The sequence below is a fragment of the Narcine bancroftii genome, chromosome 2 (assembly GCF_036971445.1).
Source record: "Narcine bancroftii isolate sNarBan1 chromosome 2, sNarBan1.hap1, whole genome shotgun sequence".
Lineage (NCBI taxonomy): Eukaryota > Metazoa > Chordata > Chondrichthyes > Torpediniformes > Narcinidae > Narcine > Narcine bancroftii.
In genome coordinates this window covers 75204810-75227783 of record NC_091470.1, presented here as the reverse complement: position 1 = coordinate 75227783, position 22974 = coordinate 75204810, and the positions used below count along the sequence as shown (strand labels likewise).

Genomic DNA, 22974 nt, shown 5'->3' with positions numbered 1-22974 from the left:
TGTTTCTTCTATCTGGTTCATTACTTCCAGGAGAGGAGGAATTAATAACTCTTTAAATGTTTTATAGAATTCTATTGGGAATCCATCCTCTCCAGGCGTTTTATTGTTCGGCAGCTATCTCATCTCTCTCTTAATGGGGTTCCAACAAAGTGCTTAATAGCTAAGGAATTGTTTTAACATGTGCTCATCTTTCAAATAGCAACAAAGAAACACATGACATCAGGTTCCACTCCTGAGGATGGAGATCTTCCGAAATATTGCTTTGAGGATGAATGTTGCTAGATGAAAGCTCGTTATCAACATAATCCATTTCCAACATGGTTCCATTTGTACGTTGTATTTTTCCCCTTCTGTTTTAAGACTAGAGCCCTGGCTGATCATGAATTCTCACCAACAATGTTAATTTGTGACCACACTTCAAAATTATTTGCACACTAAGACTCAGAGGAGGGGAAGGCCACCTAGATCTTCAAGGAGATATGCCTCATGTACTGCCAGGTTGAGGCCAAATGTAAATTAGAGGAACAACACCGTACATACCATTTCAGCAGTCTCCAACCAGATGGCATCAATATATATTTCTCCAATTTCCAATAACCCCCTTCCTCTTTTCTCTTGCTTTCTCTCACCCCTTTGATTCCTTTTCTCCAGCTCTCCACCTCCTTCCCTTCCTTTCCTTTTTTCTATCAGAGTGTTTTTTTTCAGCCCTCTACCCCCTCCTCCAAACACCTCTCAGCTCCTTTCTCTTCTTCCCTTTCCCACCTTTATACTCCTATCACCTGGTAGTCTTTAGCCCCTTTACCACTGGCATCTTGTCTCAGGAATTAATGGGGAATTAACCAGTTAAGGGACCAGTGGAAAAAGGAAAACAATCAGCACACCAATGTCAAATCACACCAGGGATTGACGGCCTTGACCTCTACCCATTTCTCCGGCATCAGCTGATGCCAGCATGCTGATTAAACCAGTGGAAAAGGACAACTTACATCCATTCCATTCCATTTGAAGGTAGACGCTCCAATCCCCAGAGATGAGTGTGTGCAGTGGAAAAGCAGTCAGTGTGCTAGTTAAAGGTGCCCCAGTGGAAACAGCACAAACGACTTCCTATCCCAGGACACTGCATGGCCAATTAACTGGGTGCCAGTGGAAAAAGAACTTATGATCCTCTTCCTTTCCACACCCCCCCACCCCTCCCCAACTTTCTTATTTGAGCTTTTGGCTGATATTTGTCATACCCTGAAGAACAGCCCAGACCTGGAATGTCAACTGCTTATTGCTTTCCAGGGATGCTGGATGACCTGCTGAGTTTCACTGTAATTTTGTGTATTGTACTGGATCTTTAAGCCTGCTCTGCTATTCCATAGGAGATTACTTCAAACTGATACTCCCACCTGCCTGGTAACTATCCTTTCACTCCCTTTGCATCACTGGTCATAAAGTACCTCGACACTTTCCAGGGAACATGAAACAGACACTAAGAGAACCATTTGTTCCTTGCAGCCTGTGCGTTCCATGCATTTGCCTCTTCTTCTTAACCAGGGCCTCAATATCTTGTAAAATTTATTGGAATATAGAATGGTTAAATTGAGAATGTTTCTCCTCAATTGACTGGAATTGAGTTCTTAATGAAAAGAATGAATCTGATGATCACATGATTTTAGATAAACAAATATGGGGCAGTATGGTTAGTACAGCTGTTAGTGCAAAACTGTTACAGCACCAGCGATCCAGGTTTGAATCTGGCGCTGTCTGAAAGGAGTTTGTATGTTTCTTTCAGGTATTCTGGTTTCCAGCCACATTTCAAAACATGCGGTGGTTGTAGGTCAATTGGGTATAATTGAATAAACAGACATATGGGCCAGAGTGCCTATTACATGCTGTATGTCTTTAAAAAATATTCTGTTGTCACAATGAAAATAGTTTAATGTGTATGTTAGTTTTCAACGAAGGAAAAAGTTTGAAAGAAACCTAAGGTGCAATTGCACACAGAGGGTGGTGAGTAATATGGAATGAGTTATCAGAGAAAGTGGTAGAGGCAAGGACAAAAAGACAATTGTAATGTTTAAGTCATTTAGACAGGTACAGAGATAGGAAAGGTTTAGAGGGGTATGGCCAAATGCAGGCAAATGAGACTAGCTTGGTCATCATGGACAAGTTGGGCCAAAGAGCTCATATATGCGCTCTGGGTTGGTGGGGGGGGGGGGGGGGGTTGGGGAAGAGTGTTCAAGAGGAACTGACAGCATTAGCAACAGTTCTAAAACAAACGGCCAAAGATTTCTCTTTGGCTTCTGAAACGGATTACACCTATTTTCGGCATTGATTCATTAATGCTAGGTTTTGTTTCCCACAGTCATTCACAGGATTGTCAAAGACTAGATGTTTTTTAACCAGCAGGAAACACTAAAATGGGGCCTGTAGGGTTCCTGATGGGGTCACATTCAATTCACTGCAGCTTCTGATACCTTGCTGTGCAGCAATGACTCCCTAAAGGCACACTCCACTTGGCAGCCAGGCAATAGTAGCAAACAGTCCAGAGCACTAAAATGATGTTGAATTTAGTGTGAATAGCCATTCAGAAAAACATTGTGAACTTGGCCAAAGGGAGTCCCGAGAAAGGGTTCCGACCAAAATGTTAACTGTCAATTTCTCTCCGTGGATGATGCCTATGCATTCCAGCATCTGCAGTTTTTGTTTTCCTCAAACTTCTCAAGTGCTTTGGAGAGGTACAAGTAAGTTTATGGTAGGAGAGAAGGTGAGATGTGTAGAACAAAGGGAATGTGTTTGATGGTGTCAGTTAAAATCAGGGGTGCTCACTGAAGGGCTGCTCCAAGCACCTCAAGGGGTGGCTCCAGCACCTCCTTGTCGACATTTTGGTGAGCTCTGGCCCTAAAAAATTAGCACTGCACCCCTGGTTAAAATGGCTAAATGATAGCAGTTCACAGCACGAAGCTTACTCATGGATTTGGCCTGTGAGCAGAATAAGAAAAAACTGATCCATCATGATATAAGAACAGAAATTGAAAAATACTGGAAAAGATAAACAGGTCAGGCATTGTCCACAAGAGAAGCACAAGAAAAAGTTAATGCTAGAATCTTAAGTGAACAAAGAGAAGCTGGAAAAGTCAAGCAGCATCCATGGAGATAAATGGACCCTCAGTGTTTCAGGTTGGAAAATCTTTATCATGACTCCACACCAGATAATCTTTGTTGAAGGCATTATATGAGTTTGACAGCTTATTGTCATATACGTAAGTGTAATGTACCGATACACCAAAATGCTTACTTGTTTCAGCCACACAAATACATAAAACACACTAGCAACTTAGTATAAATGAAGATTTTCTGACTTGTGCCATAATAAATGTAAAAGAATAGATAAATTAATAGTCACACAGACTAAATAGACCCAAATCCACATGTTAACACAGCCATCTGGACACTGGAATTCCCCGTGAGCCTCAGATGATGTTAGTGGTGGCTTGGTGGGCTCTTTCACTACTAGGAATGTCACAGAACCCTTTTCCAATTATGAAAGCCATAACATCCCTGACATAAACATTGCAGAACTATTCAAATAAATTGTACAAAAATCAGTCATTACTTCTCATTTTGGAAATCCCCTCCCAAAATACTTTCACTTTTAGTTTTTAAATTTAGAGTTACTGCACTTCCTGACTATTCTGCCCAAATACACCAACTAACCTACAAACCTCATATATTTTTGGAGGGTGGGAGTAAGCCAGAGCACCCGGAGGATGCATGTGATAATGTACAAATTCCTTACAGAAACTGCTGGATTCGAGCCCGGGTTGCTGGCTCTGTAATGGTGTTACACTAACGACAAAAACCATGCCACCCTTAGCGACATTCAAATAATTAAACAAACATAGTCCATATTTTTTTGCTTTCTTCCTCTTAGGAAACAAATGAGCTTGCAGATTCTGTGTAAGGTCCAACAATGCAGGATCTAAGGGTAGATTCAAGAACATCAATAAGCTCCACATGGTGTTTGGTGGGTGGAGCGCTGTTGAGAAGTCAAGATGCCAGCAATTACACTCGTAAGTGCCAGAACTGCTGCCAAAACATGGCTCTATATCAATGGAAATCATAGTTTTTGCACAAGATGTTTTTAGCTCAGGGAATTGTCTTCTGTGGCTCTGTCAGTTCTTTGAGCTATTAACATTTTTTCAGAAGTACCCAAAAGATTGTTTGGCGTGGGTGTTTTCAGCACACGAGGCCTCCATCAGGCTTTTGACCCAATGATACTGTGCTATTAATAACAGGAAAGAAAAGTCCACAGTAGTTCTCTCACTGATGGATTATCAACAGTGTTAAAAGATGCATTGTGTGTAACTTCTCGCCCCTCCCTTATTTGAAAGCCAGAGCACTGCATGCCTTGTGGATTGTGATCAGTTGTGAGAGTACTGAGGTTCACTAGACTTAACCTCTGACCCAAAACAGCATTGGTGATGGATTGAAATTTGGGCTAGTACATTCTGAGAACCAGGGCAGGATAGAAACATATTATATGTCTATGCTACATGGACAACAGTGGAAAGCCAGGAAGTCTGCATTACTCTATATAACTATCCAGGCCAGGATATTGTTCATAAAGGGTTGGAGGTGGAGTGCAGAAAACTTAGGAAGAAGGGTATAAAGAGTACTGCAGAAAAAATGTACCTTGTCTCTGAAACTATACTCGCCTTGGCTCAGCTACCAACTTTCATGAAGGCTGAGTTAACCAGGAATGGCTATAAAAAGCAGGGTAAATGAGAGGCTGAGAGAAACACACAAATGCTGCAGATGCTGGAATCTTGAGCAGACAACATGTTTGCTAAATCAGAGTCTTCTTGCCTCAGTCGCACTGCCAGCTCCTTGGAGTGTTCACCTCTCGTTATGAACCAGTGTTTCAAAGTTCTAGGAATTTAAATTCGATCCACACCTACCATGCTGAAATGTTCACAATTGTAACATGTGACCCTGTCTTCTTCTCTTTGGCTTGGCTTCGCGGACGAAGATTTATGGAGGGGGTAAAATGTCCACGTCAGCTGCAGGCTCGTTTGTGGCTGACAAGTCCGATGCGGGACAGGCAGACACGGTTGCAGCGGTTGCAGGGGAAAATTGGTTGGTTGGGGTTTGGTGTTGGGTTTTTCCTCCTTTGTCTTTTGTCAGCGAGGTGGGCTCTGCAGTCTTCTTCAAAGGAGGTTGCTGCCCGCCGAACTGTGAGGCGCCAAGATGCACGGTTTGAGGAGATATCAGCCCACTGGCGGTGGTCAATGTGGCAGGCACTAAGAGATTTCTTTAGGCAGTCCTTGTACCTCTTCTTTGGTGCACCTCTGTCACGGTGGCCAGTGGAGAGCTTGCCATATAACACGATCTTGGGAAGGCGATGGTCCTCCATTCTGGAGACGTGACCTACCCAGCGCAGTTGGATCTTCAGCACCGTGGATTCAATGCTGTTGGCCTCAGCCATCTCGAGTACTTCGACGTTAGGGATGAAGGCGCTCCAATGAATGTTGAGGATGGAGCGGAGACAACGCTGGTGGAAGCGTTCTAGGAGCCGTAGGTGATGCCGGTAGAGGACCCATGATTCGGAGCCGAACAGGAGTGTGGGTATGACAACGGCTCTGTATACGCTTTGTGAGGTTTTTCAGTTAGTTGTTTTTCCAGACTCTTTTGTGTAGTCTTCCAAAGGCGCTATTTGCCTTGGCGAGTCTGTTGTCTATGTCGTTGTCGATCCTTGCATCTGATGAAATGGTGCAGCCGAGATAGGTAAACTGGTTGACCGTTTTGAGTTTTGTGTGCCCGATGGAGATGTGGGGGGGCTGGTACTCATGGTGGGGAGCTGGCTGATGGAGGACCTCAGTTTTCTTGAGGCTGACTTCCAGGCGAAACATTTTGGCAGTTTCCGCAAAACAGGACATCAAGCGCTGAAGAGCTGGCTCTGAATGGGCAACTAAAGCAGCATCGTCTGCAAAGAGTAGTTCACGGACAAGTTGCTCTTGTGTCTTGGTGTGAGCTTGCAGGCGCCTCAGATTGAAGAGACTGCCATCCGTGCGGTACCGGATGTAAACAGCGTCTTCATTGTTGAGGTCTTTCATGGCTTGGTTCAGCATCGTGCTGAACCCTGTAATCCGGAGAAAATACACTCAGATAGCACCTGCAGAATTTGTGAATTTAAACTCAATTTAAATCTGGAGATGAAAAGCCACATCAGTAAAAGTGATTACGGACGCATAAAAAGAACCTGACTTCCAATTTTCCTTTGAACAGAAGGCCTTGGATTCACTTTGTGGTGTCTGTCTCCCAAATAGTGATGTGTAGCCACTCTTGAAATGAGAAGTAAACAAGAAAGTCTGCAGACGCTGGGTTCGAGTGCAATACACAAAAGTGTTGGAGAAATTCAGCAGGTCACACAGCATCCATAGGAAGTAAGAGGTAACCAATGTATCAGGCCTGGGCCCTTTGTCAGGAAATGCACTTGAAATGAGAATTGTTTGTCACATGTACCAAAATATAGTAAAAATCTTAGTTTTGCTTGCTATCCAAGCAAGTCAATGGTAGTGCAATAACAACAAATAAACAGACAAGAAAAATAGAGTAGGACTGTCAAATAGAGAAAAGTAAGTTATAAAATTTAGTGCAGGAACATCATCTTCTGTGAGTGAGATCCATATAAAAATCTGACAACTGCAAGAAAGGAACTCTGTGTAAATCTGGAGGTCCCTGATTTCAAGAACATTTGTCTTCTGCCTTATGGAAGTGGTGGTGGGGGGGAGAAAAAATTATGACTGGGATGGGACAGGGTCGTGTGGGAAATAGAGCAGTCGGATTTTACTTTGCAAGCGTTCACAAACATTAGTTAATCTGTTTTACTGATGTTGGTTTATTGGTAAATGTTTGCTGGGTGATCTTCTAACAGCCTAGAAATTCTAATACAAACATAGAATGGGCATCTTTAATTTATTTAAATGCTATGTTTTAAAAACATTTAGAGATCTAGCACAGTAGAAGCCTTTCCAGTTCATGTATCCGCTCTGCCCAAATACCTCCATGTGACCAATTAACCTGCTAACCCCGTACGTCTTTGGAACCTGAGAAGAAACCAGTGCAATCCCAGACTTGAGATTCCCCTTCCCCACCCCCAAACCGCCAGTGATCACATAGAGTCCTGGGGTGACGCACAATTGAAAAAGGGGTGGCAACTCAGCGAAATCTTTGCACACTCATGAATGAAGCTGTGAAATTTAAATTTCAAGTGATCCCACTAAATCTGATATTTTGCAAAAATGCCAGTCTCGTGAATGGTCACCATGATGTTCAGGAGAGGAAATCTCTGTCACCTTTACCCCATTTAGCCTACATGTGACTCCAGACCCATCAATATGGTAGACTTTTCACTGGTCCCTCACTTCACTGGAAATTAGAAACAAACAATGAATTCTGGCATTAACAGCAACATCCACAGCCTGTGACTGAGGAAATTAAAAAGAAAAATTGACTCTGTGACCATCTGTAAAATGCTATTTGCCACTTTCTGGTCAAGTTAAGTATAATTGCATTATTTATTGTGTATCAAGAAGTGAAAAGCTTTGCTTTGTCTGCTATCCAAGCAGGTCAACCCATATTTAATAAAATAAAAGTGTAGGGTATACTGTTACAGTAAGTCAAAAAGTTTAGTTTATGGTGTTACAAAGGCAAATGGTAGGGTAGAGAGAAACGTACAGTTAAAATAGCACACCAAACCTGAAAATAGATAATAGAGCAATGTGAGTAATTCTGGTGGTGCTAGAGTAGAGATTTGGATTCAGGTTTCACATTTATTGTTAGAGTACATTCATGCCATCACATACAACCCTGAGATTCTTTTTCCTGTGATTGAGGCAGAATTACCACTCATTGATAGTGCAAAAAAAACTGTACTCAAATAAAGAAATATAAACAAATTGACTGTGCAATACAGAGAGAAAAATATAGATCTCATAGATAGATATAAGAGGGTAGAACGATTGTAAAGCATGTGCCAGGAGTAGCTCACCAAATGTTACCATGTTTCACTGATTCAGCACTGAGCACTAATACAGTGCATGAGCCAGTGGCTCCTAACGTTAATCCAAGAGGCTGCTGCAGGAATAGTCTAGAAGCTCTTTTTGAGATGGGACAATTTTTAAAGGTTTTCAAAGATGCCCCTTGCTGCCTCACATGTCTATCATGGAGCCACAGAGTTACAGGGTAGATTTTTTTGGACTTCCTTCCACAGGCATCTCATCACATGAGTCCCATCTCAGTCTGTCCCATTCCTGTGCAGACCCTGCCCTCCCCTTACAATGATCTCCTACCTTAGTCTCTCTCCACCACTCAAACCACAGAGTCTCCACCACCTCTGATCCACTTCTTGTTGACGTGCTTCGTCTCATTGCGTTCCCATCTAAAGTATTTGTTTCCCCAGAACATTGCCTGACTGTGGTTCTCTATTTTCCCCCTCTTTTGTGTCTCTTGTTTGAGTGCCCTTCTGCCCAGAGCCGTTCCTTTGCCTGTTCTGTGCTTCCTCTGCCCCAGTGCAATGTCCTCTGGATGACAAGTTCCCCAGCATGGAATAAAACAGAAAATGCTGGAAACACTGAACAATTCAGGCAACAACTGCAGAAAGAGAAACAGGCAAGGATTTGAGTCTGTGATTTCCTCATCAGAATTAGAAGAGGAAATGAGAGATGTGAGTTCATTTTTCCAGAAGGAGAGAGGGTGAGGGAGGGATGTGTAGGATCAGGAGAGAATGTTTTTGAAAGGACGTGAACATTGCTTAATAATATAAAATGACTTGAAGCTTTTTAATTCATGTCATGTATTTGGAAGTGTGGAGCACCCTTTAGGATCTGCCTTTCTTTGAAGCACTTTTGGTTAGTATAAACTGTCCTAAAATATAACACTCTCTGCTTAAAGTCTTCAGTGTAATATACCCTTGATAACCTGCCACTTTGTGTAACATTGCCTCAGTAATACATCTCTGAGTTGTTGACTTTAATTAATTTGTCAGTGTTTGTTTGCAGTCCTGAGGTAAATAGCCTGTGTACTGTATGACCTAGGATCAAGCAGTAAACAACCCTGCGGGACATAACGAAGTCCACACAGCACAAGAAAACTGGTGACCTCTGTAATCGATTATACCCACTCGACTTAATATTGAATCAAAATGCACTGTTGTATCAGACACTGTAGTGCATTATAACTTGAGTACAACAGTGCTAAACTCATGCCTTTGGAACTGAAAATAATTAACCGCATTACAAAGCCTGAATCCAATGAAAAGCGCTCCTTCTCATCTTGTAACAAGCTGATCACAGAATGAGGCTCACACAGATTAACTTTTAATTGCCTTCACTACTAATTCTGGACCTGTCACAGTATGGACCGTAATCCAAAGGACACCACACATTAATCATTGTCAACTCCTCTTCAATTGTTAAGGAGAAGCTCAAGTTTTGATTCAATATCACTCTTGAGTGAATATAATTGGTTGCAGAGGACATCAACCCCCTTGTGCTGCCCTGGATACACGATCTGGTGGTGTGCTGTCCTGCAGGGTGACATATTGCATGATCCTAGGTCATACAGTACACAGGCTACTTACATTTCAGAGCTGCACACAAATGCTGACAAATTATACAGCTAGCCTATCTCAAATTTCCATTTTGAGAGGAACTCCCTCTGCCCCTTCCCCCGCAGAAGAGGATATTTAAATTGAAATAAGATCAGGACGTTCAGGACACTAATTGTCGCAGAGTTACATCGAGCAATTGGTTTGCAAGGCCATTCTCTTAGATCTTAGCAAGTTATTCATCAAGACTTTTTTGGTTGCATCTTTCCAAATTTTGTGACTGAAGGCAAGGTCAGCAGGCGACCACCATAACTTCCACGCTAATCATCCATCCAAAGCATATATTTGGATCTTTCTTTCATTCTGGATCGATTTGTTCTTCATCTCTACACTTTTCCAGAGTAAAGGCATTACTGACAAGGCCCACCCATCACTGCCCACAAAGCAATTGGTTGGCTAGACCATTTCTTTACCAGTGATGTGGCTGAGGGCAGCAAATGGAATATTTCAAAGTTTGCCTATGAGTTCAAACTAATGGGAGGAATATTTTAACATATCATTTTTGAGTAGGGCGCCACCCTCAAACCTGCACCCCCAAGAAAAAGAAATTGAGTCGGATCAGACAGTGATGCCAAACAGACATTCCTGTCTACCTTTCATGCCCCTGCTCATCCAAAGCCTATCTACCTTCAAAAAATGCAGAACAGGTCCTTCTACCTTTCAGCAAAATAATGCTGATCTTTGACCCTGTGTGCCACTTGCATTGAAGCAAGATCTGGTTGTAAAATTGCAGCCAGCTTCAGAAAGAGAAGCTGACCTTGTATAGATCTCTGCCCTGAAGCCCAGTGCCAAGTTAATAGGTTTGCTTTTAAGCATTTTCCATGGCTTTTGCTCTTACCCTACCCTTGACATTAATTTTTCTGGGTCATTGTCCACATATCTGGTTCATCCCCATTTCCTCGTGCTTGGACATCTGTCATATTGCTTGTCCAATCTTACCAATTCTATCAATTGCATATTTCTCCAGGACCTGGGAGTTAACATCTTACCTCCAGACCACAATCAGTGAAGATTGATAAGAACTTCTCCTCCCACAATCTTCATCCATACCAGAGCACCACAGGGCTGTATTCTTTGCCCCCTGCTCTATTCGCTTTACACCTACAACTGTGTAGCTCAGTAAAACAATAACACCATCTACACATTTGCTGATGACATCACAATAGAGGGTTGTATAAAGGAAAGGGATGAGTCGGCATACAGGAGGGAGATTGAAAACTTGAATGAATGGTGCACCAACAACAACCTTGCATTCAATGTCACCAAAACTAAGGAGCTGATTGTTGACTTCAGGAAAGGAAAGCCAGAGGTTTACAATCCACTGATCATTGGGGAATCAGAGGTGGAGAGGGTGAGCAAATTTAAGTTCTTTGGAGTCACTATCTCAGAAGACCTTTCCTGGACCGAACACACAAATGGCATCATGAAGAAAGCACGTCAGCACCTCTACTTCCTCAGGAGTTTGCAGAGGTTTGGTATGACATCAGAAACCATGGCCAATTTCTACAGAAGTGTGATAGAAAGTGTGCTGACTGACTGCATCATGATCTGGTATGGTAACCCCAATACCCCTGAGCATAAAACTCTCCAAAAAGTAGTGGACACATCCCAGGATATCACAGCCAAAACCTTCCCCACTATTGAGTACATCTACAGGGAATGCTGCCGTCAGAGAGCAGCAGCAATCAACAAAGACCCTCATCACCTAGCAAACACTTTGTTCTCACTGTTACCATCAGGAAAGAGGTATAAGTGCCACAAGACTAACACTACCAAGATCAGGAACAGCTACTACTCCTCCACCATCAGACTCCTCAATGATAAACTCAATCAGAGACTTATTTAAGGACTCTTTTGCACTTTATTGATTTTCTTTTGTTCTCTATATTGCACAGTTTGATTTTATTTGTTATCTGTTTACAGATCTTTGTTTGTTTACATGTTTTACACTGTGTACAGTTTATTTTTTGCACTACCAGTTAGTGGTAATTCTGCCGTGCCCGCAGGATAAAGGAATCTCAGGGTTGTATGTGATGTTAGGTATGTACTCTGACAATAAATCTGAAATCTTGACTATCCCACTGCTGGATAGTCCCTTCCTCAAATGATCAATGCTTAATGTTCAGTGTTTTTCTCCTGAAGCTTAGATTTTTCAACTCCAGGTCTCAACCTCCTTAACGCTGACTCCATTTCCCACAACCCTATGCCCCAGTCATTTGGTTTTGAGCCTCTTGCAGGATAGAATTTCCATACTGTGTGGTCTCTTGCCTGATCTAAAACTTCTCTAATGTTGTAGTTGCTTTAATTGGTAGGGGGGGGTGGGGAAGAGAAAAACTATGTTCTAACATATTTTAATGATTAGTGTGATCCAATTTCTCTCCTGTGCAATACAACTTTTCGATGCTGTTGATTAAATTTAAAAACTTTTCCCCTTGAAATGAAAAATATTCCTTGACTGTTTTCTGCCTATGTTATCACTGTTATTTTAAGGCAGATATTTGCATATGATGTAGCAAAATTGGAATGTTACATATCCATTAGCCTTGTCATGAATACAAGACATATGATGGCTTATTTACTGGAACTTCTTGATTTGCTGGCTGTCATTTGTTCCAATACAAGGCATGCTAATAAATTCAGTCTCAGAGTTGATTAAATATTTTCTTCACCTTTCTCTTAAAGTTTAACACTATAAAACATTTTTTTAAAACCTTTGAATTTTAGACCAAAATGGTTTGCCATGGGACAGATGTGCGAACAGGTAACAGCAAAAGCTATAAAATGTAGTTGCAAATATGCCAACAGCTTTTGACAATATGTGTGAAACTAGGGATTTGGATTTATTTTCATAAATATACTTCTGTTTCCTATACTTGCATTTGTTATATTTAATTCTTGTACATAATTACTTTGCAATGTTGTTTTATAGCATCTGGGCTTTGTTTTGTACACCATGCGTAGAGCATGCGTACATTCAAGTTCCTCAAAAAACAAACCTAATCAGATCAGGCTGTAATTTATCCTCCACATAAAATGTCTCTAATTCTGTGAAGTTGTCCTTTTCTAATGTTGTTTCCTGCCAGTCCTGAGGCCTTTCCCAATTTGGCACATTGCTGAATTACCCCACTGACCAGACTTGCCACTGCAGTGCTAACCCAATAGGTGCAGAGAGCAAAAGGAGTCCTGTGTTGTCAGCATTCAAGAGCCAACATACCCTGAGGCCCCAATCCCAGAAGACCCTTATTGTCTTTTTACAGCTGACTGATGTCTAACACTTTGAACTCTACATAAATGTCTCTGATAGTCACTTAAAATACTTCAAGTAAATTTATATAATAAAACATGAATTATTTTTTCTTTTTTAAATTTAAAAATTAATTCCCAAAACACAGCCATAATAAAAAATGAATATAATACACTTATATTTCCAAACCCCTGACCCTAAACAAGATTGTAAGTTAATGTTGATGAAACAAAGTAGCTCATTCTGAAGTGGGTCAACACCATGCCAAAATTTTATATTAACATTGAACCAAGAAATTATGGTAATAGTCCATGAACGGGCCAAAACATTTGGGATCTAATGTTTGAATCATTAATTGTGTATCTAATTCTTTCCAAATTTAAACAGAGCATTATGTCCATTAGCCATTGTGCATAAATAGGTGGGGTATTATCTTTCCACTTCATCAAAATAGCATGTCTAGCCAACAACGAAGTAAAGGATAAAATGCAACATTTAATTGGAGACAGTAAAACCTCAACTTCTCCAAGAGTTCCAAACAGAGCAACTAAGGGATTTGGTTCTAATTTTAAATTGAGAATCATTGATAATGTTTGATTTTGATTGTGAATGATGAATGATAATGAATGATTTTAAGATGTTAAAATATTAGATAATAAATGTATTTAAAAATCAGCTTTATTGATTTACTTTGCTCTCCCTGTATTGCACAGTTTGTTTGCATTCATTATGTTTACATTTCTTTTGATTGTTTACATGCCCATGCTGTGTGCAGTTAATTTTTGCACTACCACATTAGTGGTTATTCTGCCACGCCTGCAGGGAAAAGGAATCTCAGGGTTGTATGTGATGCCATGTATGTACTCTAACAATAAATCTGAATATGTGCAAAGTTAAAAAAATGAATGGAAAATTACCATTTAAAAACAGTTCAAGTAGATTTATATATCAAGAAAATAAATGACATAACATTTGCAGGCGGCATTAAAAACATTAATTCAGTAAAAACACTTAATTATGCTAGGAAATATGTTAATTAAAATCATTCAAATAAAGTATAATGAGCATTTAAAGTAGTTCAAGCACATTGATTAAAAAAAATAAAGGATCTTTAAGAAATTTAAAAATGGATGGGATAACTGCTTGCACAGCAGATCTCTGGACTTAAAGTGGAGGAGCCTGATGTAACATGCAATTGGAACTCCTCTCCATCATGTCATTGCTCTGTTGTTGGGATCAATGGTAGAACAACAGTTCAGATGCACTTGTCGACATTGTGTAGAGTTCCAAAATAAATTATGCCAGATAACAAGCTCAACACAAACATTGTTCAATACTCACAAAAGGCTCTGAATATATCAAATTCTAGTTCATCCCCTTAAAATTGAATGCTGGGAGCTCTCTGAACACCATCTTCTCCTCCTTTGGCTTTGGTGCGTTTTGAGTCCTCTCTGTTAACATTTCCACCACACCGTTTAAGAAATAAAACCCACCCCTTTAACCAAGCTATTGGATTCTCATCTAATGTATTCTTTTGTATCTCAATATTTATTTAATGACCGCTTACACTTGAGAAGCAAATTGCTAAATCTAATCTTGATAAAGGAGCAATATGAATGCAGATTGTTGTGAGATGATCATTCATAGATTCTGGGATGGAGTCTAGGTGGTCAGGGTGTGGGACAAGCAGACATAAAGTTAGCACTAGAGGATCCATACATCTTGATCAACTAACATCAGATAGTGTATCCTAAAGGCTTCGCATTTATCACCAGAGACTTCTACCAGGCCATCTTAAAGAAGGAACTCCCAAAATACTACCAGCACATCTCTTGCCACACCAGGGGATCGAGCCCTCTAGACTATACTCCCATCGAGGATGCCTACTGCTCCATTCCACACCCGCAGTGTGGAAGGTTGGATCATCTGGCTGTGGTTCTCCTTCCTGCATTAGACTGAAGATCATGGAAGCGGTTATGAAGATTGTACATGGATGGTACAGGGAGGCAGAAGAGCGGCTTTATTACTGTCTAGAGATGATGGACTTAGCCATGTTCAAGGAACTTGTGTTGGATCTGAATGAATTGCAGCTGACATTATCAGAAAATGCGTGGACAAGTATGTTCCTACTGATACTATCCATGTGTATCCCAACCAGAAGCCACGGATGAGCCAAGAAATCCACAAACTGTTGAAGACCAGATGTTTAATGCTCGGATCAGAATATTCGGAGATATGCAGGTGTGACAACTCTATGCTTCCATTTACTGAGGCTGGTAGTGGGGTCTAGACAGTATACCTGGTTGGGTCTATAAAACATGGGCAAGCTAACTGGCTGGTTCAACCTCCTATGACAACTGTCAGAGGTCCCCACTTGCTTCATAAGGGCATCCATAATAGTAGTGCCCAAGGAGAGCAAAGTGACTTGCCTAAACATCTATCAAACAGCAGCATTTACATCAATTGTGATGAAGTGCTTTGACAGATTGGTTATGGAGCACATCAACCTCTGTCTCACAAAGGATCTGAACATAATTCAATTCCCCTAACATTACAACAGGACAATGGCAGATGCCATCTCATTCTGCGTTAGATCACCTGGGCCTCAAGAATACCTGTGTCAGGCAATTATTCATTGACTACAGCTTGGTGTTCAACACCATAATACCAGCAAAAGTTATGACTAAACAAAGGGATCTGTGATTCTATTTTGCCTTTGCAACTAGATCCATGACTTCTTCATTGACAGACTCCAATCAGTGCAATTTGACAATCTCACCTCCTCCTCACTGACCATCAACACAGGGGCACCCCGAGGTTGCATGCTGAGACTCCAGCTCTATTCATATTCACAAATATTCTGTATATTCACGACTCTTGTTCTGGTACAGCCCAACCAGATTCTTGATCTCCATCCAGTATTCTGACTCATCATTACCCATTATTCACCCAACACAGGTGGTGTCGTCAACAAATTTATAGATTGAATTGGAGCTCTCAAGGACTTTATTGTTAATTTGAGGAAAGGGAGGCCAAGGGACTATGCACCTGTCTGTACGGATAGGACGGAAGAAGAGAGGATCAGTGCCTTCAATTTCTTGAGAGTCCATACTGTATATCCAGAGACCACTCCTGGAGCCAACTCATCAAGGCAATTGTGAAGAATTTGAACCAATGCCTCGACCTTCTCAGGAGATTTGGCATCACGTCAAATACTCTTATTGAATGTCTACAGGTGCAGTGTGGAAGATATACTGATTGGTTGCATCACAGCTTGGTTTGGTACTTTGAGTGCCAAGAATGCAGAAGGTAATAAACATAGCCAAGTCCATTATGGGATCTGACCTTCCATCCATTGAAGATACCTACAGTATGTGAAGCGCCACCTCAAGAGGCAGCCAACATCTTCATTCTGGATACAACCTTTCTTTGCCTCTACCTTTGGGAAGAGGGTACAGAACCTGATCTCCAGTACCTCTAGGTTCAAAAACCATTTTTTTCCCCAATGGCAATCAGGTTCTTGAACTTCCCAATACTATATAAAATACTCCAACACCTTAAAAAAGCTGTTGCCACTTTCTTATTGCACTATGCTAAATGTAAATACTGATTATCAATCTTTGTATTTAAATATCTGTCTTTAATTTAATTTAATGTATGCTATTGTAGTTTTTATTGACAAAGCACATGTTCAGCTGCAAATAAGTCAGTATTGTGTGCATATGTACTTTGTACAATGTATATGACAATAAATTCATTACTCAGAAAGAACAGAGACTGAACAACTTGTTGCAAATGTGGTGTTGTCAGGATTTCTGGTTAAGCTGAAGTAAGTGCTCAGTGCAGACAGGACAGTGGTATCTGTCTGGGGTGACTGTAGACGTGACAAACAGCTCGAAGCCGCAAAGAAATGAAGTCATAGAATGTAAATTTTTAATCAGTGCAAAATTAAAGATTTTCTAAGCAACAGACAGCCGGGTCAGGGGATTGAAATCAAACCTTGGCAGAGGTCACGGATAGCTTTGCAAGAGTGGTGAGTCGAGTTTCAGTCAGGACTCGGGCTAGCATTACGAAGGAGGCCACAAGGATAGTCAGAAGTACCTCTCCCTGATGCAGTAATCCAGCTTTGGTTTGGTCTTGCTTCAGAAATGTATCACTGCTTCTTCCCTAACCCAGTGGTTTTCAAACTGCTCCCCTAAACTCATATTCCACCTTAAGCAATCCCTATGCCAGAAGTGCTCTGTGATTAGTAAGGGATTGCTTAAGGTAGTATGTGAGTGGGAAGAAAAAGGTTTGAAAACCACTGTTTTAATCGTACCTAATTGACTCATTGTGTGCATGGTTTCATATCTCCAAAGGAAATGGGCCAATGACAATTTTTCTCATGCAAAATATTTCAGTAACAATTGGCTCTAGAGCAATGGTTCTCAACCTTCCCTTTCCACTCACATATCACCTTAAGCAATTCCTTACTAATCACAGAGCAGTTATGGCATTGGGATTGCTTAAGGTGGAATACGAGTTTGGGGGCAATTTGAAAACCACTGCCCTATTCCACCATACCTGACCTACCCCCACCCCTATCCCCACTGCCCTTTGCTGTAGGCTACCAACACATAGCGGGCTATAGGATCTTGAGAGTTAGGTACCATCCAACATGTGGACAATATTTAGAGGCATACAGTATGGAGACAGGCCATTTGGCCCCACACATCCAGGCAGACCAGTAGACACCTATCTGTATTAAATCCCATTCTCCAGCATCTGGTCTCTCTCTTTCAATACCTGGTGTATAATATGCTTATCTCTCATGTCTTAAATGCTCTCAGTGACTGCTTCTCCCACTCTCTATGGACTGCATTCCAGGTATTTACCACTTCCTGGGTGAAAAAAAAGCACCCCCCCCCCCCCCCGCAAATTCCCTTTAGATCTCTTATCCTTTACCCTAATTAGCACATCTCCTTGTTAGTCAACAACTTTTACAGGTGCCTCATCTGAAGCATGTCTGCGGGATGCACCAGAGCCTGGTGTGGGAGCTGCTCTGCTCAAGAGCAGAAGAAACTCCAGAGTGCAGTGAATGCAAGTCAAAACATAATGTAAACTTCCCTCCTGCCCATGGACTCTCCATCTAAAGGAGATTTAAACTAGTTTGGCTGGGGCTGAAGATTCAAGATGGAGAGAAAGTGACTAGAAGGGTAAAGGAGATCAAACAAGGCAAAAATAAGTTATTTGAAGCTGAACGAGATAGTGGAGGATGAGCATCAAGGTAAGATGAGTAAACTTTTTTATATCTATTTTAAAATAAGAAGCTGTGTGGGCAAAGGGATGAGCCTGGGGTATAGGTAGTACAAAACAATTGGATGTTAAAGCCATAAAGGAGGTGTAGTTTTGAAGGAGGACCAGAACCGGCACCTCAATGTTCGAAGTATTGTAGTTACAGGTGTGATAGGAACAATGGGATTGACAATTGACAAAAGAAAAAGGAGGAAAAACCCAACACCCAACCCCAACCAACTAATTTTCCCTTGCAACTGCTGCAACCGTGTCTGCCTGTCCCGCATCGGACTTGTCAGCCACAAACGAGCCTGCAGCTGACCCCTCCATAAATCTTCGTCCGCGAAGCCAAGCCAAAGAAGAAGAGGAACAATGGGAAGAGAGGTGGGAGGGGAGGGGATGGGGTTGCAAATTTAGTCAAAGAGAATATCACAGAAGAATTTAGAGAGGATATTCCTGGAGAATTATTGTGTGAAGGCAGTGCATGTGGATATCAGAAATTGAAAAGGAGTAGTCACCTTGATGGATATTTTCTATAGTCCACCAAGCAGTCACTAGGAGTGAGAGTATCAAATATGTAGAGAGATTGCTCATGTTTAAAAATTGCAAAGCTGTCATGTAGGCAATTTCAACTTCCCCAACATTGATTTGGAATGCCATAGTGTTAGGTGATTGGATGGGGTGAACTTTGGGGTGGTGTGTCCAGTAAAACTTTCTTCAGCAATGTGTGGATAGGCGGACTAGGGAAGGGGCAATATAGGACATTGTACTGGGGATTGAAGCTAATCAGGTAACTAAGCTATTGGTAGGGGAACACTTTGGGACCAGTGACCACAATTCTATTAACTTTAAAGTAGTCATGAAAAGGATAATACAAGTCCTCAAATTAAAATCCTAAACTGGGGTAAGGCTAATTTCATCAAAGTTAGGCGAGAATTAACAAATGTTAGTGTACAAGGTAGTTGATGTTGTTTATATGGATTTTGGTAAAGCATTTAATAAGATCCCACATGGCAGATTGATATGGGAGGTTAAGGGACACAGAATAGGAGACCTACTAACCAACTGGATAAATAAAAATTGCCTGAGTGATAAGTAAGAATGTGGAGGACCATGGCCAGGGTTCAGTAATGGGACACCTGGTTTTTGTAACATATATATAAATAATCTCAATAAGGACATTTATGGCAAGGTGAGTAAGTTTCCAAATTACACAAAAATATGAGCTCCAGTGGGCAGTGAAGAACATTACCTGGGTTTTATTTTAATTTTCATAGACTCGTAAAATTCAAACAAACCATATAATCTTTTTTAACATTCATGTAACATACAGAGTCTGAATTTATCCCACCTCCCTATTCCACCCTCACCATCATACAACTGAAAGAACAGTCTATTAAATTACATTGATACAATTAAATTAAAAAGAAAGTTAAAAAAAAAACCTCAAAACAAACATGTTGCCTGCATCATGTCCCGCTTCTTTGATCACATTCATTTCTCTACTGGGAGGGGATGGGGGGGGGGGGGGGGTGGGGGGGGGGGGGGAGGGAGAAATTAATCAATCTGTGCCCTAGTATATTTCAAGTAAGGTTGCCACACCTTAACAAATGTGTTAGGTTTGCAATGGGATCTTGATCAGATGGGGAACTGAAAGAACAGATGCAGTTCAACCCAGTGAGTTGCTGCACATGGGACAGAACTTTCTTTGTTAACAGCAGCACCCAAAAGAGTGTTGAGGGGTGCAAATACATAACTCTTTAAAGGTGGGAGCACAGGTAGACAGATTTGGGACACTTGCCTTCATCATCGGGGCATTGGGATGTGATATCAGAAATAGAATTTATTGTCATGAACACGTCACAAAATTTGTTGTTTTGAGGCAGCATCACAGTGTAAACCACCTTTCAACAATACATAGAAGCAGTGCATGAAAAGTGAAAGGGAGGCAGTGTCTTTGGTTCATTGATCATTCAGGAATCTGATGGCAGTGGGGAAGACACTGTCCCTGTGCCGCTGGGTGCTCATCTTCAGGCTCCTGTGCCTTTGAAGAGGGCATGTCCTGGGTGGTGGGGGTTCTTGAGGATAGAGGCTGGTTTCTTAAGACACTGCTTCTTGTAAGTGTTCTAGATGGAGTGAAGTCTGGTGTCCATGATGTCGCAGGCTAGTTAACAACTCTCTGGAGTCTTTTCTTGACCTGAGCGATGGCACCTCCATACCAGACAGTGATGCAACCAGCCACAGTGCTCTATAGAAGTTTTCGAGAGTCTTTTGTGACATACCCAGTCTCCTCAAACACCACAAACTACAGGTACTCCTGAACTTGAGTCCGTGTTCCATTCTGGTCATATCTCAAAATGGACATAGATCGGAAATGCACTGTATCTGTGATATCATTTGTCAAATACAACATGGTGGCCAACTCTTGCAAGAGGCATTATTTTCCATAGATAGGCCGGTAAAAGCATATTTTTCACATTAAAAATTTTCTCTTTACTTTTTTCGGTCATATGTACGGATGGCCGTAAGTCGCATAGGTGATGTTGGGAAATATTTGTATAGCTCTTGGAGAGCCTTTTTTTTTAAAATTTTTTATTTTTCACACCATAAATCACATTAGCCATGATATACACTATTTCTTTTTCACACATATACAGTGACTTTTTCTCCCCCCCACCCCCTCCTCCCAAGCCACCCCCCCACCCCCCCCTCTCATCCATTTTAGGTATACAATCTAGGTTGCATTAAGCCAGTCAGACAATGTTGTCATTCAACAAAAATACACCAGAAATTCTACTGAGTCCATTCTTTTCTTTCCTTCTCCTTCCATCAACTTAGGTAATGTTTGTCCCCGGTAGGTTTTCGCTATTGTATTTAATGTAAGGCTCCTATACTTGTTCGAATATTTCAATATTATTTCTTAACCTATATGTTATTTTTTCTAATGGAATACATCTATTCATTTAAATTTAGTAGTTTCTTCCTTTTAATTTGGTTATGTATTCCATTAATATTTAAAGTCATATAGTTCAGCGTAGCCCTTTTATATTTTGTTTATCTTCTCTTTCCATTTTTCCATCATTACCTTTCCTCCTTTTCCATTTCTGTTTTCTTATTTTCAACTCTTTATAAGACAACATTTCTACAACATCCAACATTTTCCTTATTCTCCTATTTCTATCTTATTTATCCCCAATCTCCCCTTCCCCTCCTGAGTTGTCCTTTATCCCTTGTCGGACAACCACATCTCCCCTCTCCACTTGGATTTGCGAATCCACTCGCAAGCGTCAACTGATTTTGCAGTGACCGCTATTTCCCCTCACCCCGCCCCCCCCCCAGAAAAGATTTCACTTTTCATATGTCACAAAGGTCACTCTTTTAGTTCCCTCCTTATTCTCTCTATTCCATTACCTTCCCTTATTAATTCTTGTCTATACTATCTATATTTTCCTCTAAGTACAGATACATTCACGTATGCACATTGTCTCTATTCACTCTTATACCTCTTTACCCGCATACATATCAATCGTGATCATTTTAACTCTCATTACCCGTCTTCCTCCCTCAGTCTATTTTTATAATTGTTCTGCAAATTTTCGTGCTTCTTCTGGATCCGAGAATAGTCTGTTTTGTTGTCCTGGAATAAATATTTTCAATACCGCTGGATGCTTTAGTATAAATTTATACCCTTTCTTCCATAAAATCGCCTTTGCTGTATTGAACTCTTTTCTCTTCTTTAGGAGTTCAAAACTTATATCTGGATAAATGAAGATTTTTTGCCCTTTATACTCCAGTGGTTTGTTGCCCTCTCTTACTTTTTCCATTGTCTTCTCCAGTACCTTTTCTCTTGTAGTATATCTTAGGAATTTTACTAAAATAGATCTTGGTTTTTGTTGTGGTTGTGGTTTAGAGGCCAATACTCTATGTGCCCTTTCTATTTCCATTTCATGCTGTAGTTCTGGACATCCTAGGGTCTTAGGGATCCACTCTTTTATAAACTCCCTCATATTCTTGCCTTCTTCATCTTCCTTAAGGCCCACTATCTTTATGTTATTTCTTCTGTTATGGTTTTCCATTGTATCTATTTTTTGAGCTAGTAGTTCTTGTGTCTCTTTAGTTTTTTTATTAGATTCCTCCAATTTCTTTTTTAAGTCTTCTACCTCCATTTCTGCTGCTACTGCCCGCTCTTCCATCTTGTCCATTTTCTTTCCCATTTCTGTTAAGGTCATCTCTATTTTATTCATTTTCTCTTCTGTGTTGTTTATTCTTTTTCTTAAATCCTTAAATTCCTGTGTTTGCCATTCTTTAAATGACTCCATGTATCCTTTAATAAGAGAAAGTATATCCTTTATCTTGCCTTTCTTTTCTTCTTCTATTTCACTGTACTCTTCCTCTTCCTCTTCTTCTTCCTCTGGGTTGGCCATCTGTTGTTTCTTTGTTGCCCTTTCCTTCTCTTCTTTCTTGTTTCTATTGTCTTCTGTGGTCTCTTCTTGCTGCAGGTGTTCTGCAGCTGTCGTTGCCGGCTGTGGAGATCGACTCCCCAGCTGGTCCCCCCTCCCGTCGGTGTGTTTTTTTTCATTCGCATCGCGCACTTTTACTCGGCTCAGCAAGCCATTTTTGTAGTCCATTATTTACCGACCTGAGGGAGCGGGTTTCTCTCTCCGCAGCGGGCCTCTTCGGACAGGTAAGGCTTCACCTTTTTCCTCCTTTGTCTTCTCTTCCTCTCTTCTTACCGTTGCTTTCGATTTTTCTTTTTTTGTCGCCATCTTCTTTCCACCTTTATACTCACTTTTCTGTAACT

General features: G+C 41.0%; 2 long non-coding RNA genes across 4 annotated transcripts in view; one reads left to right on the top strand and one right to left on the bottom strand.

The window, feature by feature from the left end:
• The window catches only part of LOC138752383 (uncharacterized), a 36953-nt gene extending 26207 nt beyond the window's left edge, over positions 1-10746 (bottom strand). For both annotated transcript variants that reach the window (XR_011350585.1, XR_011350584.1), the window contains exon 1: positions 10645-10746. This is a non-coding gene — a long non-coding RNA (uncharacterized lncRNA). The remainder of the gene's footprint in view (positions 1-10644) is intronic.
• The window catches only part of LOC138752385 (uncharacterized), a 45125-nt gene that overhangs the window by 8358 nt on the left and 13793 nt on the right, over positions 1-22974 (top strand). The window contains exon 2 of one of the 2 annotated variants that reach the window (XR_011350586.1): positions 3920-4058. The exons of the other annotated variant lie outside the window; for it this stretch is intronic. This is a non-coding gene — a long non-coding RNA (uncharacterized lncRNA). The remainder of the gene's footprint in view (positions 1-3919; positions 4059-22974) is intronic. 2 annotated transcript variants of the gene reach the window in all.